Source organism: Choloepus didactylus, chromosome 24 (genome assembly GCF_015220235.1).
Source record: "Choloepus didactylus isolate mChoDid1 chromosome 24, mChoDid1.pri, whole genome shotgun sequence".
Lineage (NCBI taxonomy): Eukaryota > Metazoa > Chordata > Mammalia > Pilosa > Megalonychidae > Choloepus > Choloepus didactylus.
The window spans coordinates 19938022-19953587 of NC_051330.1; the positions used below are offsets into that span (position 1 = coordinate 19938022).

General features: G+C 34.7%; 1 pseudogene; it reads left to right on the forward strand.

Annotated features, from left to right (window-relative positions):
- The first annotated feature begins 12895 nt into the window (after positions 1-12895).
- LOC119520044 lies at positions 12896-15072 on the forward strand (annotated as a pseudogene).
- The last annotated feature ends 494 nt before the right edge of the window (positions 15073-15566 follow it).

Here is a 15566-nt window from a genome sequence, read left to right on the forward strand (position 1 = left end):
TAAGACTGTAACTGTAAAACCAAATAAACCCCCTTTTATAAAAGCCAATCCATCTCTGGTGTTTTGCATTCTGGCAGCGTTAGCAAACTAGAACATTTTCTCTCTCACCCATGGAAATACCTCAAAGGAAAGCTGAAGTTGCATTAAAGAACTCTTCTGCCAGGGAAACAGTAGACATCCCTAAAAAATAGTTTTATTCATAATGTTTCTGTGGTTGACAGCATGCATTGAAGTTTACTAATTATGATCAAGAAAATCACCAAAGTGTCCCTCTGAACATCTGTTGGATACACATGAGATAAATGAATGAAACTTAACATGATTTCTCCTCAAAATCAAAAACCTTGTTTTGTGCCTGTTGATGCACTAGTAGTGATGAAAAGCAAAGGCCTGTTCCTGGAAACCTGACATTTTGTGATAGAAAGGATGATTCTAAAGGAAATTAAATAGAATACATAGTATATCAGAGGACAATAAGGATAATGCAGAAGTATAAGCAGGAATCATAGGGAGAGGTGGATGTGCAAAGAAGAGGACTCTTGGAAGGGGATGTCAGGGAAGCACTCTCTGAGGAAGAGATATCTCAGCAGTGAAGAAGCTTGGGGAAGCACTGAAGTGTGAGGGGTCAGAAAATGTGATGCCCCTAAGTAGGTATGATCAGCAGGATGGGAGTGAGGACTAGTGAGAAATCAGCATGGCTGGAGCACACTGAGTGAAATCCTGGCTGGTGGGCTAATGTATGTTATGGGTCAGATGGCTGAGTGCACTGTCACCAGGGTGGAGAGATTTACAGTGATAGTGATGGCAATATGGGGAAATATATAAAGCAGAGAAACGAGGTGAAGACAATGACAATTGAGGCTGAGAATGGGCAGGGCTGGTCCAGGGCCTTAGTAGAGATAGAGATGTAGAGTTGATATCAGATTAAGGACCTGATATTTACATACAGCCTGTGAGACTTGCTGACAACTGTGGGTGCAAGAGAAGTGGGAAGATAGGGGGTTCAGAAGGTTTTTCAGAAGGCACATGCATGACAGTAGCATTCCATGAAACAGGGATGGCTGACAGAGGAGTGTATTTGGTGGAAAATTGGAATGAGTTTTTATGGGAGGAGTGAGGTTTCAGAGCCCTTTAGAAGGCAGATTAGAAGTACCAAGTGCTCATGATTTTATGAAAATATGATGAGTCATCAGTGACTGAGTTGAATATAATTAGGAAGTCTTCTATGGACTGGGCATAATTCAATGGACAAACTAGAGAATCTTCCTGAGGTCAGATACATATTTGGGATTTCCCATCATCAATGATATCACATAGAGACTTGCCACTGAAACTCCCAAATCTGTACCCACATGTTAGGACTTGAGTTTTCCAGAATCCTGTGTCCAGTCCCTTTGCCCACCATGGAGGCATGCGGGCTTCAGAAGGTCCTTAGACAAAAGATTAGAAACACTAACTGGATTAGAAGTTATAAATAATAAATTCATCAACTGTCTTGTTTCAAATGCCATATAACAGTCATGAATTCTACCTACGTTTATCCAAATCAAACCTTTCCACTCAGTCCACTTTCACACACAGTGGCCTCCAGGATGTCCAATTTCTATGTCTAGCATGCCAAACCCAAACTCTAGACAACTCTTTGAACCAGCTCCTACATTGTCTCCTCCTTGTTCCTTGTACAGTGATTCCATCCTGATAGGTGTTTAGGCCAAAGCTTTGTGGTCTTCCTGGACTTCTCCCCTACAGAGTCTTGAGTATGAAAAATATGTATTTGCTGTTTACATTCTTGTATGTATATGAATTAAGTAAAATTATGCATCATACATGTATAAAGTATGATTCATTATCATGATAATCATTTAGTCTGTATCCTTTTTGATATTTTTTCTTATCATATCAGTTGCGGAGAGTGGTGTTCCAAAATCTCCTATTCAGACATCCATTTGTCCTTTTCATATTTTAGTTCTGCCAGTTTTCTAAAGCCATGAACTTAGATGCATACAAATGTTAATTTCTATATTTCTCTGGGAATTTAAACATTTTATCATCAATAAAGGACACCCCATTTCTGGTACTTTATCATTAATGTTGGTTTTCCTTTATGTCAACCTAGGGACACAAGATTTACTGTTTTACATGATCATGTAGTAAACCTCATTGCACCTTTTACTGCCAACTTTGCTGTGTCTCTTAGATAAATTGTACAAGAAACCACATACAGTTCTGAAATTCCATTTGGCAATTTTGATTAAATAGAATATTTATATTTAATATATTTATTGTTGAAATTTCATTTTAATCTGCTTTCTTTCCATGTACTTTCTACTTGTGCTCTAGGTTCAGTTCTGTTTTTTTTTCTCTCCAGGATGCCTTCTATGGGACTCATTATCTATTCATATTTCTCATTCAAGTATGATTATACCAGCATTATTATCTTTTACTAATTTAATTTAGATATGTTTGCCTCCTATAAGATCCAAGGTCTGAAATGATTTTTAGTATTTCCACAGTGTCGTGCATTATTTACTGCAATCAATATTAAAACATTACATTACTCCAAAGAGAAAAAAGCCCATAACCCCTTACCTGTCAACTTTCACTATGTCTATCCTTCCACATCCCTCCATATATACTCTCTATTCTGTCTCTATATACTTATTTCTATTTATATCTACATAAATTGAATAAATCAATAGGAAGTAGTTTACATCTGATTTCTTTCAATTGACATGTTTTAAAATAATTTTTTAATTAGAGAAGTTTAAGGTCACACAGTAGTCATGTAAAATATCAATGCTCCCATAATCAACTATTGTTGACTTTTGTCATTGGTGTGGTACCTTTGTTACAAATGATGAAAAAATATTAAAATAGTACTATCAAATATTATCCATTATGTACATTAAATTATATCCATTATTTTTCCCATTTACCACCCTATTATTAACACCTTGTATTATTGTGGTACCTTCTTTATAATTCATAAAAGAGCATTCTTATGCTTGTACTATTAACCTCAGTCCATTGACCACAACAGCATCCACTCTGTTATACTGTTCCATGTTTTATCTACTAACTTTCATTCCAGAATTGTACACCAGTCAGAATTTCCTCTTTCAATCATGTTCACATACATAATTCTGTGCTGTTAATTCAACTCATGTAAATATGCTTCCATCATTATCCATTTTGAAACCTACCCAATTATTTAGGTTGGGTAAATAGAAGTTCTGTACATATTAGCATCAGTTCCCCATTCTCTCCCCCAAGTTTTCCACTGGTAACCTATATGTTAAGTTCTAACTTTATGAGTTTGTGTGTTCTAATAAGTTCACATCAGTGAGATCATACAGTGCTTGTCGTTTTGTGCCTGGCTTATTTTGCTCAGCATGTCCTCAGTTTAATGTTGGTGCATGCATCTGGATTTAATTCCTTTTACAACTGAATCATGTTCCATCATATACATATACCTCATTTGGTTTACCTGTTCTTTGTTTAGGGACACTTGGGTTGCTTCCATCTTTTAGCAGTTGTGAATACTGCTGCTATGAACATCAGTGAACAAATATCTATTTGTGTCCCTACTGTCAGTTTTTATGAGCATACATCTGTTTGCAGATCATACAATACTTCTATACTTAGATTCCTTAGGAACTGCCAAGTATATTCCACAGTGCCTGCACCAGTTTATGTTCCCATCAGCAATTAAGGAGTGTCCCTGTTTCTCCACATCCTCCATAGTACTTGTAATGTACTGGTTTTTTTTGTTTTTGTTTTTTTTTTTTTTAATAGTAGCCTTTCTGGTGTGTGTGAAATGACCTCTCATTTAGGTTTTGATTTGCATTTACCTAATTACTAGTGATGTTGAATGACTTTTCATGTGCTTTTTCTGCCATTTGTATATCCTCTTTGAAAAAATGTGCATTCAAGTCTTAGGCCATATTTAAACTAGGCTGATTGTATTCATACTGCTCAGTTATAGGATTTCTTTATGTATTTTGGATATGAAACCCATATTGGATATATGGTTTACAAATATTTTCTTTCAATTGGATGATTGTCCTAATTTTTGACAAAGTCCTTTGATGTACAAAAGTTTTATTTTGAGATCTGATTTACATCTATTCTTTCATTCTTTGTGCTTTGGATATATGGTGCATGAATACATTGTCAAACACAAAATCCTTGATTTGATTACCTTTTCTTCTGGGAGATCTATGTTCCTGGCTCTTATACTTATGTCTTTGATCCCTTTTGAGATAATTTTTGTGCATACTGTGCCAGGGTTCCCCTTTAATTCTTTGGATTTAGATATCCAGTTCTCCTAGCACCAGTTTTTGAAGAGTCTATTCTTTCCAGTATGAGTGACTTAGCAACCTGATCCAAAATCAATTCTCCATAGATGTGATAGTCTATTTTGAACACTAGATTCACTTCTGTTCTTTGATATATCTATACTTCTGCAAGTACCATGCTGTTTTGACCAGTGTAGTTTTGTAATATGCTTTAAAATAAGGAAGTGGGGTCCTCATACTTTGTTCATTTTCAAAATGTTTTTGACTATTCTTAGCTCCTTACACCACCAAATAAATTTCATAATTGGATTTTACATTTCTGCAAAGTAGGCTGCTTGAATTTGCTTGTGATGTTTTAAATCTGGATATTATTTTTGGTAAAATTGACATCTTAAATATATTTAGTCTTCCAAACTATGAACATGGAAATTTTCTTCCATTCATTGTAGTTCTTTGGTTCCCTATAGCAATTTTTCATAGATTTCTGCATACAAGTCTTTACATCCTTGGTTCAGTTTATACCCAGACATTGATGCTTTTATTTGTCTTTGTAAATGGGAGTATATATATATATATATATATATATATATATATATATATATATATGTATATATTCTCCTCAGTGTGCCTTTACAAGAGTTTAAAGAGAGTGTTGATTCTTTGGGTGCCTTTTTTGTGCTGCCACTTTGTTGAATTTGTTCATTAGCTTTAGGAGATTTGAAGTATATCTTTACGGACTTCCTATACATAGGATCATGTCATCTGCCAATAGCAAAATTTTACTTCATAATTTTCAATTTGGATGACTTAATTTTTATTTTAGCACCTTGTTTAGCATTGTACTATAATTTACTATAATTCAGGAAAGAATATTTTTATACTTGTAATATTAACCCCTGTTCATTGTCTCAAACAGGATTCACTTTGTTATACAGTTCCATGTTTTATCTTCTGACTTTCTTTCTAGTAACATACATGATCCAAAATATTCCCTTTCAACCACATTCCCAGAAATGATCCAGTCTCTTAATTTCACTCAAAATAATGTTCAAACATAACCACTACCCATATCCAAACCTTTATAATCAAGGTAAATGGAAATTCTGTATAAATTAAGCATCATATTCCTATTCCCTACAACCTCCCTACTATTAAACTATATGCTAGATTCTAACTCTATGAGTTTTCTTGTTATAATTAATTCATAACAGGGTGATCATACAATATTTACCTTTATTCCTAGCTTATTTAACTCAGAATAATATCCTCAGCTTCATCTGTGTTGTCACATGCATCTGGGCTTCTTTTCTTTTTACTGAATAATATCCCATCCTATGTATATGCCACATTCTGTTTATCCATTCCCCACTTGATACATGGGTTGCTTCCATCTTTTGGCAATTGTGAATGATGTCACTATGAACATCAGTGTGCAAATATCTGTCCATGTCTCTGCTTTCATATTTTCTGAGTAAATTACTAGTAGTGAGATTGCTGAGTCATATGGTACATCTATATTTAGCTCTCTGAGTAACTCCCTATTTTCCACAGTGGCTGCAGCAGTTTATATCCCACCAGGAATTAATGGGTGTAACTATTCATCCACCATCCTTTCTAACACTTGGAATACACTGTTTTTTAAAATAGCCATTCTTGTACATGTGAAATGACAGCTCATTTGGTTTTGATTTAGTTACCTAATTGCTAGTGATATTGAGCATCTTTTCATTTGCTTTTTAAGTCATTTGTATATCCTCTTTGTAAGAACATCTATTCAAGTTTTTGACCATTTTAAAATTGGGTTGTCTTTGTGTTTTTCTTTTGTAATATTTGTTTATATATTCTGGATAATAAGCACATGAGATTCTTGTTTACTAATATTTTCTGCTATGTGATATGTTGCCTTTTCACTTTTGTGATGAAGACTTTTGATGTGCAAAAATTTTAATTTTGATGAGATTTCATTTACTTATTTTTTTCATCACTTGTGCTTTGGGTTTAGGTCAAAGAAAACATTGTCAAACAGATGATCCTTAAGATGATTCCCAACATTTTCTCCTGGGGCTTTTATATTTATGTTTTCAATACATATTTGATGATTTTTGTGTATGGTGTAATATAGGGAAACTCTTTCATTCTTTAGATATGGATATCCAGTTTTCTTATCACCATTTTTTGAAGACACTACTCTATTGACATTGAGTGAACTTGGCATGCTTTCCAAAAATTAATTCTCCCTTGGGGTAAGGATCTATTTCTGAACTTTCAATTAAATTCTGTTGCTTGATATATGTATCCTTCTGAAAGTACCCTACTGTTTTCACCAGTGTAACTTTGTAATATCCTTAAAATTGAAGTGTGAATCCTCCATATTTTTTATTTTTCAAGATATTTTTAGCTATTCTGTACACTTTATTCTTACAAATAAGTTTGTTAATTGGTTTTTATATTTTCTGCAACCTTGGCCCTTGGAATATTGCTTGGGATTGCTTAGAATCTGTAATTCCTTTTTGTGTGGATTTTATATCTTAAAAATATTTAGTCTTCCATTCCAGAAACATAGAATCTCCTTACATTCATTTAAGTTCTTTATTTTTAATGTAATTTTATTGAGATATATTCACACATCATACAATTCTTCCAAAGTATACAATCATTAGTTCACAGTATCCTCATATAATGGTACATCCATTGTCATGATCATTGTTAAATCATTTGTTTTTCTCCAGAAAAAGAAATAGAAAGAAAAAGGAAAACCCCAAACATCCCACACCTGCTAACCTTCCTCCCTTGTTGACTAATAGTATTGTACTCTCCCCAGTTTTGATAATTGCAATACAGGTAGGTTAACTAAGGGAGTGTAGTATTGCAAGTTACGTGTGTGTGTCAGTGCGTGTGTGTCTGTGTGTATCAGTTGAACAGAAAAAACATCCAGAAGTAGATCCATACAGAGAATGGCATGACCTTTTTTGTGCTATATGGTTATGCAGTCATTATCAAATATCAGGGTTACTGGATTACAGTTCACCAAATTCAGGTATTTTCTTCTAGTGATCCTAATACAATTGACACTAAAAAGAAGAATCTATATAGTGAATCAGAAGTCACAGTCATTTGCTAAATCCTAATTTCTCAGTTTCACTTCCTCCCTCTCATTTGATCATTCTCTGTCTCCAGTGATTTCTGGGTAATGATCATTTTAACTTCTTCATGCTGGAAAGGGGTGTTGACATTATGGGGTAGAGGAATGAAATTTATTGTTATTGGGGAGACTGGTAACTGGGATTCAGGGATTATCTGGCATAGGATCATTCTGGAGGCCTGAAATTTCTGAATGAATAATCTTACTAAGAAAATCTTTATAGAGACTTAGAGCCCCAGGCAATCCCTAAGGATTTTAAGAATACTGGTTTTGGGGCTTGGCATACTGTAGTAGTTTGCAGTGTCTGGCTTAAAGTTGCTTGCATAACAGTAATGTGCTGAAAGATCTTCAACTCTATTTAAATCTCTTATCCACTGGACTTCTAATTTGTTTCATTTCCTTTCCATCTTTTCATCAAGAAAGCATTCTCAATCCATGGTGCTTGCGCAAGGCTTATCTGTGTGAGTCATGCACAATATAGGGATAGTACAGTGAATTTATTTGCAGTCAGTTTAAAGAGAGAGGCCACATCTGAGTAACAAAGGATGCTCTCCAGGGGTGACTCTTGGGTAAAATTACAAGCAGACCTATCTTTTCCATTGAAAAAATAAGATTCATAAGGTCAAGCCTCAAGATTGACAGCTTGGCTAATTCAATTGAGAACTCCTAATGCAAGAGAGAATATCAGGATTTCTCTAGGGGTGTATGTTTAATAGTAACAAATTTATACCCAGTACCTCAATGAGACTTTGCAGATGCTTTTTTATTTTATGCCCAATGTACTCTGGGATGTATCTGGGTATTACATTTACTTGCACAGAATAATAAAGTCAGATTCCTTATTCTAGTTTCCATGTAATTAAGTTGTTTAAATAAACTGACCAGATAGGATAAAGTTGATAGTATGCTACAGAAATTGTAAATGTTGGACAAAATAAACATCTCTTCCTTTAGTATCACAAAGAAGATGCAGTTTTAAAATAACAATTGGAGAATTTGAAAAAAGAGATAGAGAAGAAAGAGAGAAGCACATTTAAGTTCTTTGATTCCTTATAGCTGTTTCATAGATTTCTGTGTTCAAGTCCTTTACATCCTTTCTTAAATTTATTCTTATATATTTGATTCTTATACTTTTCATTGCAAATCAAAATTTTTCTTGATTTCCTCCTAAGTGTAGTTAGTACCTCTGTATAGAAACCTTCCTGAAATATAGAATGTTGTTCTTATACCATCCCACTTTGCCAAATTTGTCCATTTGTTCAAATAATTTTCTTGTAGATTTTCTGGACTTTCCATACATTTGCTCATGACATCTGTGAATAATGAAATTTTATTTCTTTACCTCCAATTTGGATGCCTATTATTACTTTTTCCTGCCTAATTGCTCTGGCTAGAACTTCCAGTAAAATATTGAATAATAATGTTTACAGTGGGTATCTTTGCCTTGTTCCCAGACCTTAGAGGTAAAGCATTCAGTTATTGACTGAGTATGATACTCTCCATGGTTTTTTCATATATTCCCATTAACTTGTGGAGGAAGTTTCCCTTTATTACTATTTGTGAAGTGTCTTTACCAGGAAAGGATACTGGATTTTTTCTAAAGCCATCTCTGCATCAATTGTGATATTCATGTTACTTTTGTCTTTGTTTGTTGATGTGATATAATACATTAATTGATTTTCTTATGTTTAAACTCTCTTGCATACCAGAGATAAAACCTACTTGATCATGGATATAATTCTTTTGATGTGCACAATTTGGTTCATATTGGATGTATTTTGTTGAGGACTTTTACCCCTGTATTCAGAAGAGAAATTGATCTGTAATATTTTTTTATTCTATTATATTTATCTGCCTTTGGTATTAGGGTGGTGGCCTCAAAGAGTGAGTGAGATAGTGTTCCCTCATTTTCAACTTTCTGGAAGAATTTGAGCGGGACTGGTTTTGATCCTTCATGAAATGATTGGTAGAATTCACCTGGGTACAAATCTAGTCCTGGGCTTTTCTTTGTTTGGATGTTTTTAATGACTGATTCAATCTCTTTCATTACAAATGGTCTGTTGAGAACTTCTATTTCTTCTAGAGTCAGTGGGGATTTTTTGTGTCATTCCTGGAATTTGTCCATTTCATATAAGTTTTCTACACTGTTGGCATGAACTAGAGCCTAGTATCACATTGTATACCTTTTCATTTCTGTGATGTCAGTAGTGAGGTCCCCCTTCTCCCTCTTGATTATTTATTTACATCTTTTCTATTTTTTCTTGGTCAAGGGCTTCTCAATTTTGCTGATCTTTTCAAAGAACCAACTTTTGCTTTTGTTATTCTCTCTTTTGTTTCTTTATTCTCAATTTTCTTTATTTCTGGTCCACTTTTTCTTATTCTTTCTTTTGCCTTCCTTTGTGACTAATTTATTGTTTTTTTCCTCCTATATCCCCCACATGTGCAGTTAGATCTTTGATGTTGGCTCTTCTTTTTAAATATTGGTGTGTAAGGTTATCAGTTTCCCTCTCTGCACTCCCTTCACTGCATCCATAAGTTTTGATATGTTGTGTCCTTGTTTTCACTCATCTTGAAATATATAGTGATTTCTCATGCAACTCCTTCTTTGAAACATGAATTTTTTTAACAGTTTTTTTCAACATACATGTATTTGTGCATTTTCTCATTCAGTGTCTGTTATTGATTTCCAGAAACATTCCATTGTGTTCAGAGAAAGTACTTTGTAATATTTCAGTGTTAAACTTTTTAAATCTATTGAGACCTGCTTTGTGACCCAACATGTGGTCTGTCCTGAAGAATGATTCATGTGCACCTGAGAGAATATATTTCTGTTGCTTTCAGGTACAATGTCATGTATATATCTGTTAGGTCTAATTCATTTTTCATATTATTCAAGTTATCTATTTCATTATTGACTTTCCATCTATATGTTCTATATATTGAGATTTGTGTTTTATAGACTTCAACCATTATTGTAGAGATGTCTCTTTCTACCTTTCATTTTGCCAGGGTTTACCTCATGTATTTGGAGCCTGTGGTCAGGAACATAAATATTTATGACTTGTTATTTCTTCTTAGTGACTTATCTCTTTTATTAATAGATAATTCTCTTCTTTATCTCTGACAATGACTCTTGACATAATGTCTGTTTTGTCCTATATTAATATAGCCACCCCTACTCTTGTTGGTTACTATATGCAAGAGATATTTCTGCATTATTCTGTTACTTGTCAATGCAGGGTTTCTGTTCCAAATGCACATGAAAGAGTTAATTGTGTGACCCTGGAGTTACAAAGAGAGAAATAATTTATTTTCAAGCAAAAAGAAAGGATATCAGAAGGAATATGAGCCATGATTATGTCTCCCAGAATTGAGAAAATTTCAGTGTTTTATAATGCTCACACTGTGCCAGTTTGGATGTATTATGTCCCCCAAAACACCATGTTCTTTAATGAAATCTTGTGGTGGCAGACATATTCATGTTGATTAGGTTGGAATCTTTGGATTAGGCTGTTCCCATGGAGATGTGACCCACCCAAATATGGGTAAATCTTTTGATTAGATTTTTTCCATGAAGGTGTGCCCCTGCCCATTCAGCATCAGCCTTGATTAGTTTGCTGGAGCCCTATAAAAGCTCAGACAGAATGAGCTCAGTGCTGTTGCAGCTTAGAGAAACATTTTGAAGATGGCTGTTGAAAGCTGACACTGATATTTTGTAGAACACCATTTGAATCTCAGCCTGTGTTCTAAAACAGATGCCAGCCACATGCCTTCCAAGCTAACAGAGGTTTTCTGGATACCAATGACCTTTCTCCAGTGAAGGTACCCTATTTTTGATGTCTTACTTTGGATACTTTATTGTCTTAAGATGGTAACTTTGTAACCAAATAACCCCCCTTTTTAAAAGCCAATCCATTTCTGGTGTTTTACAAAATGACAGCTTAGCAAATTGTAACAACCACAAAGACAGGAAGCCTGAAGATGATGAGGAGTTTACAGACCATCTAAACACTGAACATGCACAGATTGATTACATACCTGGTTTCCTTAAGTTTAAGAACACTACACTTGTAAGGTGGGCCAATTCAGATTAGATGTGCCTTGGTCTACCTAGATAACTTAGGGATTGAGACATTCAAGTCTGGGTCAACTCATTAATCAATTAAATAGAAATATAAAAATAGTGAAATCAATACCAATACATTAGGTTATTAAATAATTAATAAATTGTTAAGCAAATTAACAAATAATTAATAAATTAATAACAAAATTTAAAATATTGAAATAATTCCATATTTTTCTCCAACCACAATGGAAAGAGGTTAGAAATCAATAAGAAAGAGGGAAACAATATACGCAAAAGGTGCAAATAACACAATGTACTAATAAACATGTGAGTCAATCACAAGGGATATTAGGAAATATCTTGAGACAAATGAAAATGAAAATACAACATACCAAAATGCATGGATGCTACAAAGGCAGTGCTTAGAGGAAAATATAGAGCTTAAAGTGATTACTTCAAAAAATAAAGATCTCTCATCAGAAAACTTACTTCAAAAAAGAGAGTGTGGAAAGAATAGGACAAACTATAGACAAAGTGAGCAGAAGAAACTTTAGACTCTCTAGACAGCAGCCTCCTGTTCCCCCATGTGCTTGCAGCAACAAATAACTGGTAATCAGCTTTTTCTCTGTAGATTTTCCTCATCCTGAAATTACATTAATAAAATAATATAATATATGTCTTTTCTTACTGGCTTCCTTAACATAGCATAAAGTTTTCCAGGATCATGCAAGTTGAAGCATACATCTGTTTAGATCCTTTATCCATTTAAAATTATTTTTTTGAATTTTTGAGTTTCATGCATTGCGTATTATTCTAAATGCAAATCTGTTATCAGATATACTATTTACAAATATTTTCTCACATTCTTTGGCTGATTGCTCACTCTGTTTAGTGTTATTCTTTGAAGTAGCGAGTTAAAAATTTTGATTACTTCAATTTTTTTTTTATTTTCCTTCTTATGTTTATGCTTTCCATTTCATCTATAAGAATCCTTTGCCAAAACCAAGGTCATGAAGATTTACTGCTTTGTTGTCTTCTAAGAATATTATACTTTTAGGTCATACATTTAGGTATCTGATACATTTTGCATTTTTTATATGGTATGAGGTTTGAATGCAGTTTCATTCTGTTGCATGTGGCTATCAGGTGTCCCACCAACATTTCTTGAAAGACTATTCTATTCCCCATTGTATCATCTTGGCAGCCTTGTCAAAAACAATTGACCACAGTAGTACTTAAAGCAGCAGGTGCCAGTTAGGGAGTGGGTTGGACCCAGGGCTTAGGCAGGTCCCCTCCCTCCTCCTCAATGGATTATGCCCAGGGTGGCAGCACTGGTGGTTGCAGGGGTTGGGTGGTTGGGGGAAGTGGCTTTGTGGTGCTGCACAGGAGATGATGCCCTTTCCAGTTACAACTCAGGGATCACAGCCAACACAGCTGCCGCAGAAGCATTGGGGCATTACCTCTCCTATCAGCTTAGCAGTCCCCTAGAAGACTGACTGCATACTTACACAGAAACTGATTGTGATGATGAAGACTTTTTGGGTTTATGAAGAGGAAAATAAGCTGAAGCCCAGGATTTTAATTTTTGGAAAATTAAGTAACCTGTTAAATCTGTATGCTAGAAATCATTAAATGATAAAATCTCCCACAATCTGTAATTGAAAATGTTGGAGGAATAATGTTCACCTTTGTATCTTATAGATTAGCAATATACACAAAATGAGCTGATACTCATGCCTTGTGCATTTCACCAAGAAGTTGGTCAAAGTGTCTTTCCCCTGATTCTGTGATAAATTGAATTTACAAGAAGAATAAAAGATTTATGAGCAAATGAAGAGGCATTTTTACCAGTCATCAAACTGTTTTGATGAGAAAAAGATTGATATTTTGTTTGCAAGATTATCACTGCAGACAATTCCAGAAAATTTGAATCTATGAGATGACTAGTCTGAATAAAAATGTAGACAGAAGATGCATAAGAAGTCTAATGGTTGCAGATTATCCAATGAAATTTTATGTCCAGTACCAAACATTCACAACTTCAGGTTAACTCTGAGAGCCATCAAACTGTGGGTCAAATGCCACAATAGCTTTTCCAATATATTAAGTTTCCTCAGTGGCATTTACTGAACTATATTAGTAGTAAGAACTTGTCAGATTTATCCAAATGCAATAGCATCAACCCTTGTATATAATTTTTTAGATATTTTTCTAAATGAGAATGGCCAAATTGAGTCTTCTGAAACAGCTGAAGAATGCAATCATAATATTCCTGTAGGGGGTGCAAGGGTAAATCCCAGTGATAGATACCATCTTATGCCTATAATCACACCAGCCTATCCACAGCCAAACTCCATATACAATGTATCCATTTCAACATGGATGGTCATGATGAGGAGTTTAAATAAGGTCTTGCTCTCACAGATGAAAGTTTGCTGTGTAAGGCAATGTTCCAAACTTTCTGAAGCTCCAAATTTTTTTAAAATTGAAGTATGATATTGTATTTCTAGCAAGTTCACCAACAGGAAAACAATGGCTGGAAACAGTGAGCTAGGTGGAAAAAAACTCCAAATGCTGTTTGGAATCTTGGAGAAAAATGATTTTATTACACTTGCTCATTGCATCCTCAGTCATTTCCAGCTCCCAAAGAAGATCATGACAAGGAAGAATTTCATGCAATGTGGGTTTTTGGCTTTGTGATCAAAGAGAACAACAGAAAACTCTGAAAACCTCAGTGTTGATCTTATCTATGGTATCTAGTCTTTCAAAGATACAGATTATAGGCAAGCAAGCAATAAACTGCAAGATATTTGAGGTGAATATGAAAATTTATGCAATGCATGTAAAAAAAACAACTCCATCAAACTACCTAATCATGTGCCTCAGGAAAAAAAACAAAAACAAAGGCAAGTGTCAGATTGACAGCCCTGAATGACAGCAGTCTTTACTTGCCTATGGACTGTGATAAATGCATGTCTGTTCCATCAGCATCTAGTGCTATGAAGACCAGTGCATTTAGTAGTTCTAGCAGCTCTCATGGCAGATTCAGTCCTGCTCCAACTGTAACAACATCGTCTGTGAACAACATACAAGCTACTGATGTTTCTGTGCCACAAATAAATTCCATTGAAAACTCAGGGGTATTTCAGTGAATGCATTCCTCAAACTGCCATGCAATCAGCCATTTCTCCCACCACCAAAGCCTGTAAATCTGGTAAACCAGTCACCTAGCTTCCACATAATGCAGCAACAGATTACCTAATCCTATAGTAGGAGCCAAGAGGATATCCTCACCTCATAAAGAAGAGAGTCCCTAGGAAATCAAAACAGAAGCAGATGAAACAAGCAAGATGCTAACAGTCTTGCTTTGATTAGACATGATAAAACAGAAATGAAGGAATAACTTGAAACAGAGACAAGTACAACTCAGTCAGAATCTATTAATCAGCAGCTTCTCTGTTCCTTCTCAGAAAACATCCAGTATATACCTTTCTGATATCCCTTCTCTCCCTGCAAGTCCTATTCCTGTTATCAAGAATCCAAGCAAGCCAAGATTGAATCAGTGAAAACAAGTTTAGGGAGATCATAAACAATATCTGCCAACTCAATTTGTTGGCTTCAAACGTTACTTACAATATTGTGTTACCATCACACAGTATTATGCTATTTCTGGATCTATAAAATCAATCCTGTTGAACATTCTGTAGTCCTTCAGCATGAAATGCATGAACCATACCCTCTTTCTATCTCCTGATAACCTGTGTTATCAGCTTATAACTCTTAAAGTTTGCACATTAATATTAGTTCATATTAGTGAGACCATATACTGTTTGTCCTTTTGTATCTGGCTAACTTCACTCCACATAATATCCTAAAGGTTCATCCATGTTATTGTATGTTCCATGACTTCATTCTGTCCTTTACAGCTGTGTAATATTACATCATGTATATGTACCAGAGTCATTCCCACCAACAGTGAATAAGTGTGCCTTTCTTCACATCCTCTCCAGCACTGGTAATTTTCTGGATAATGGCCATTTTGATAGGTGTGCGATGATAT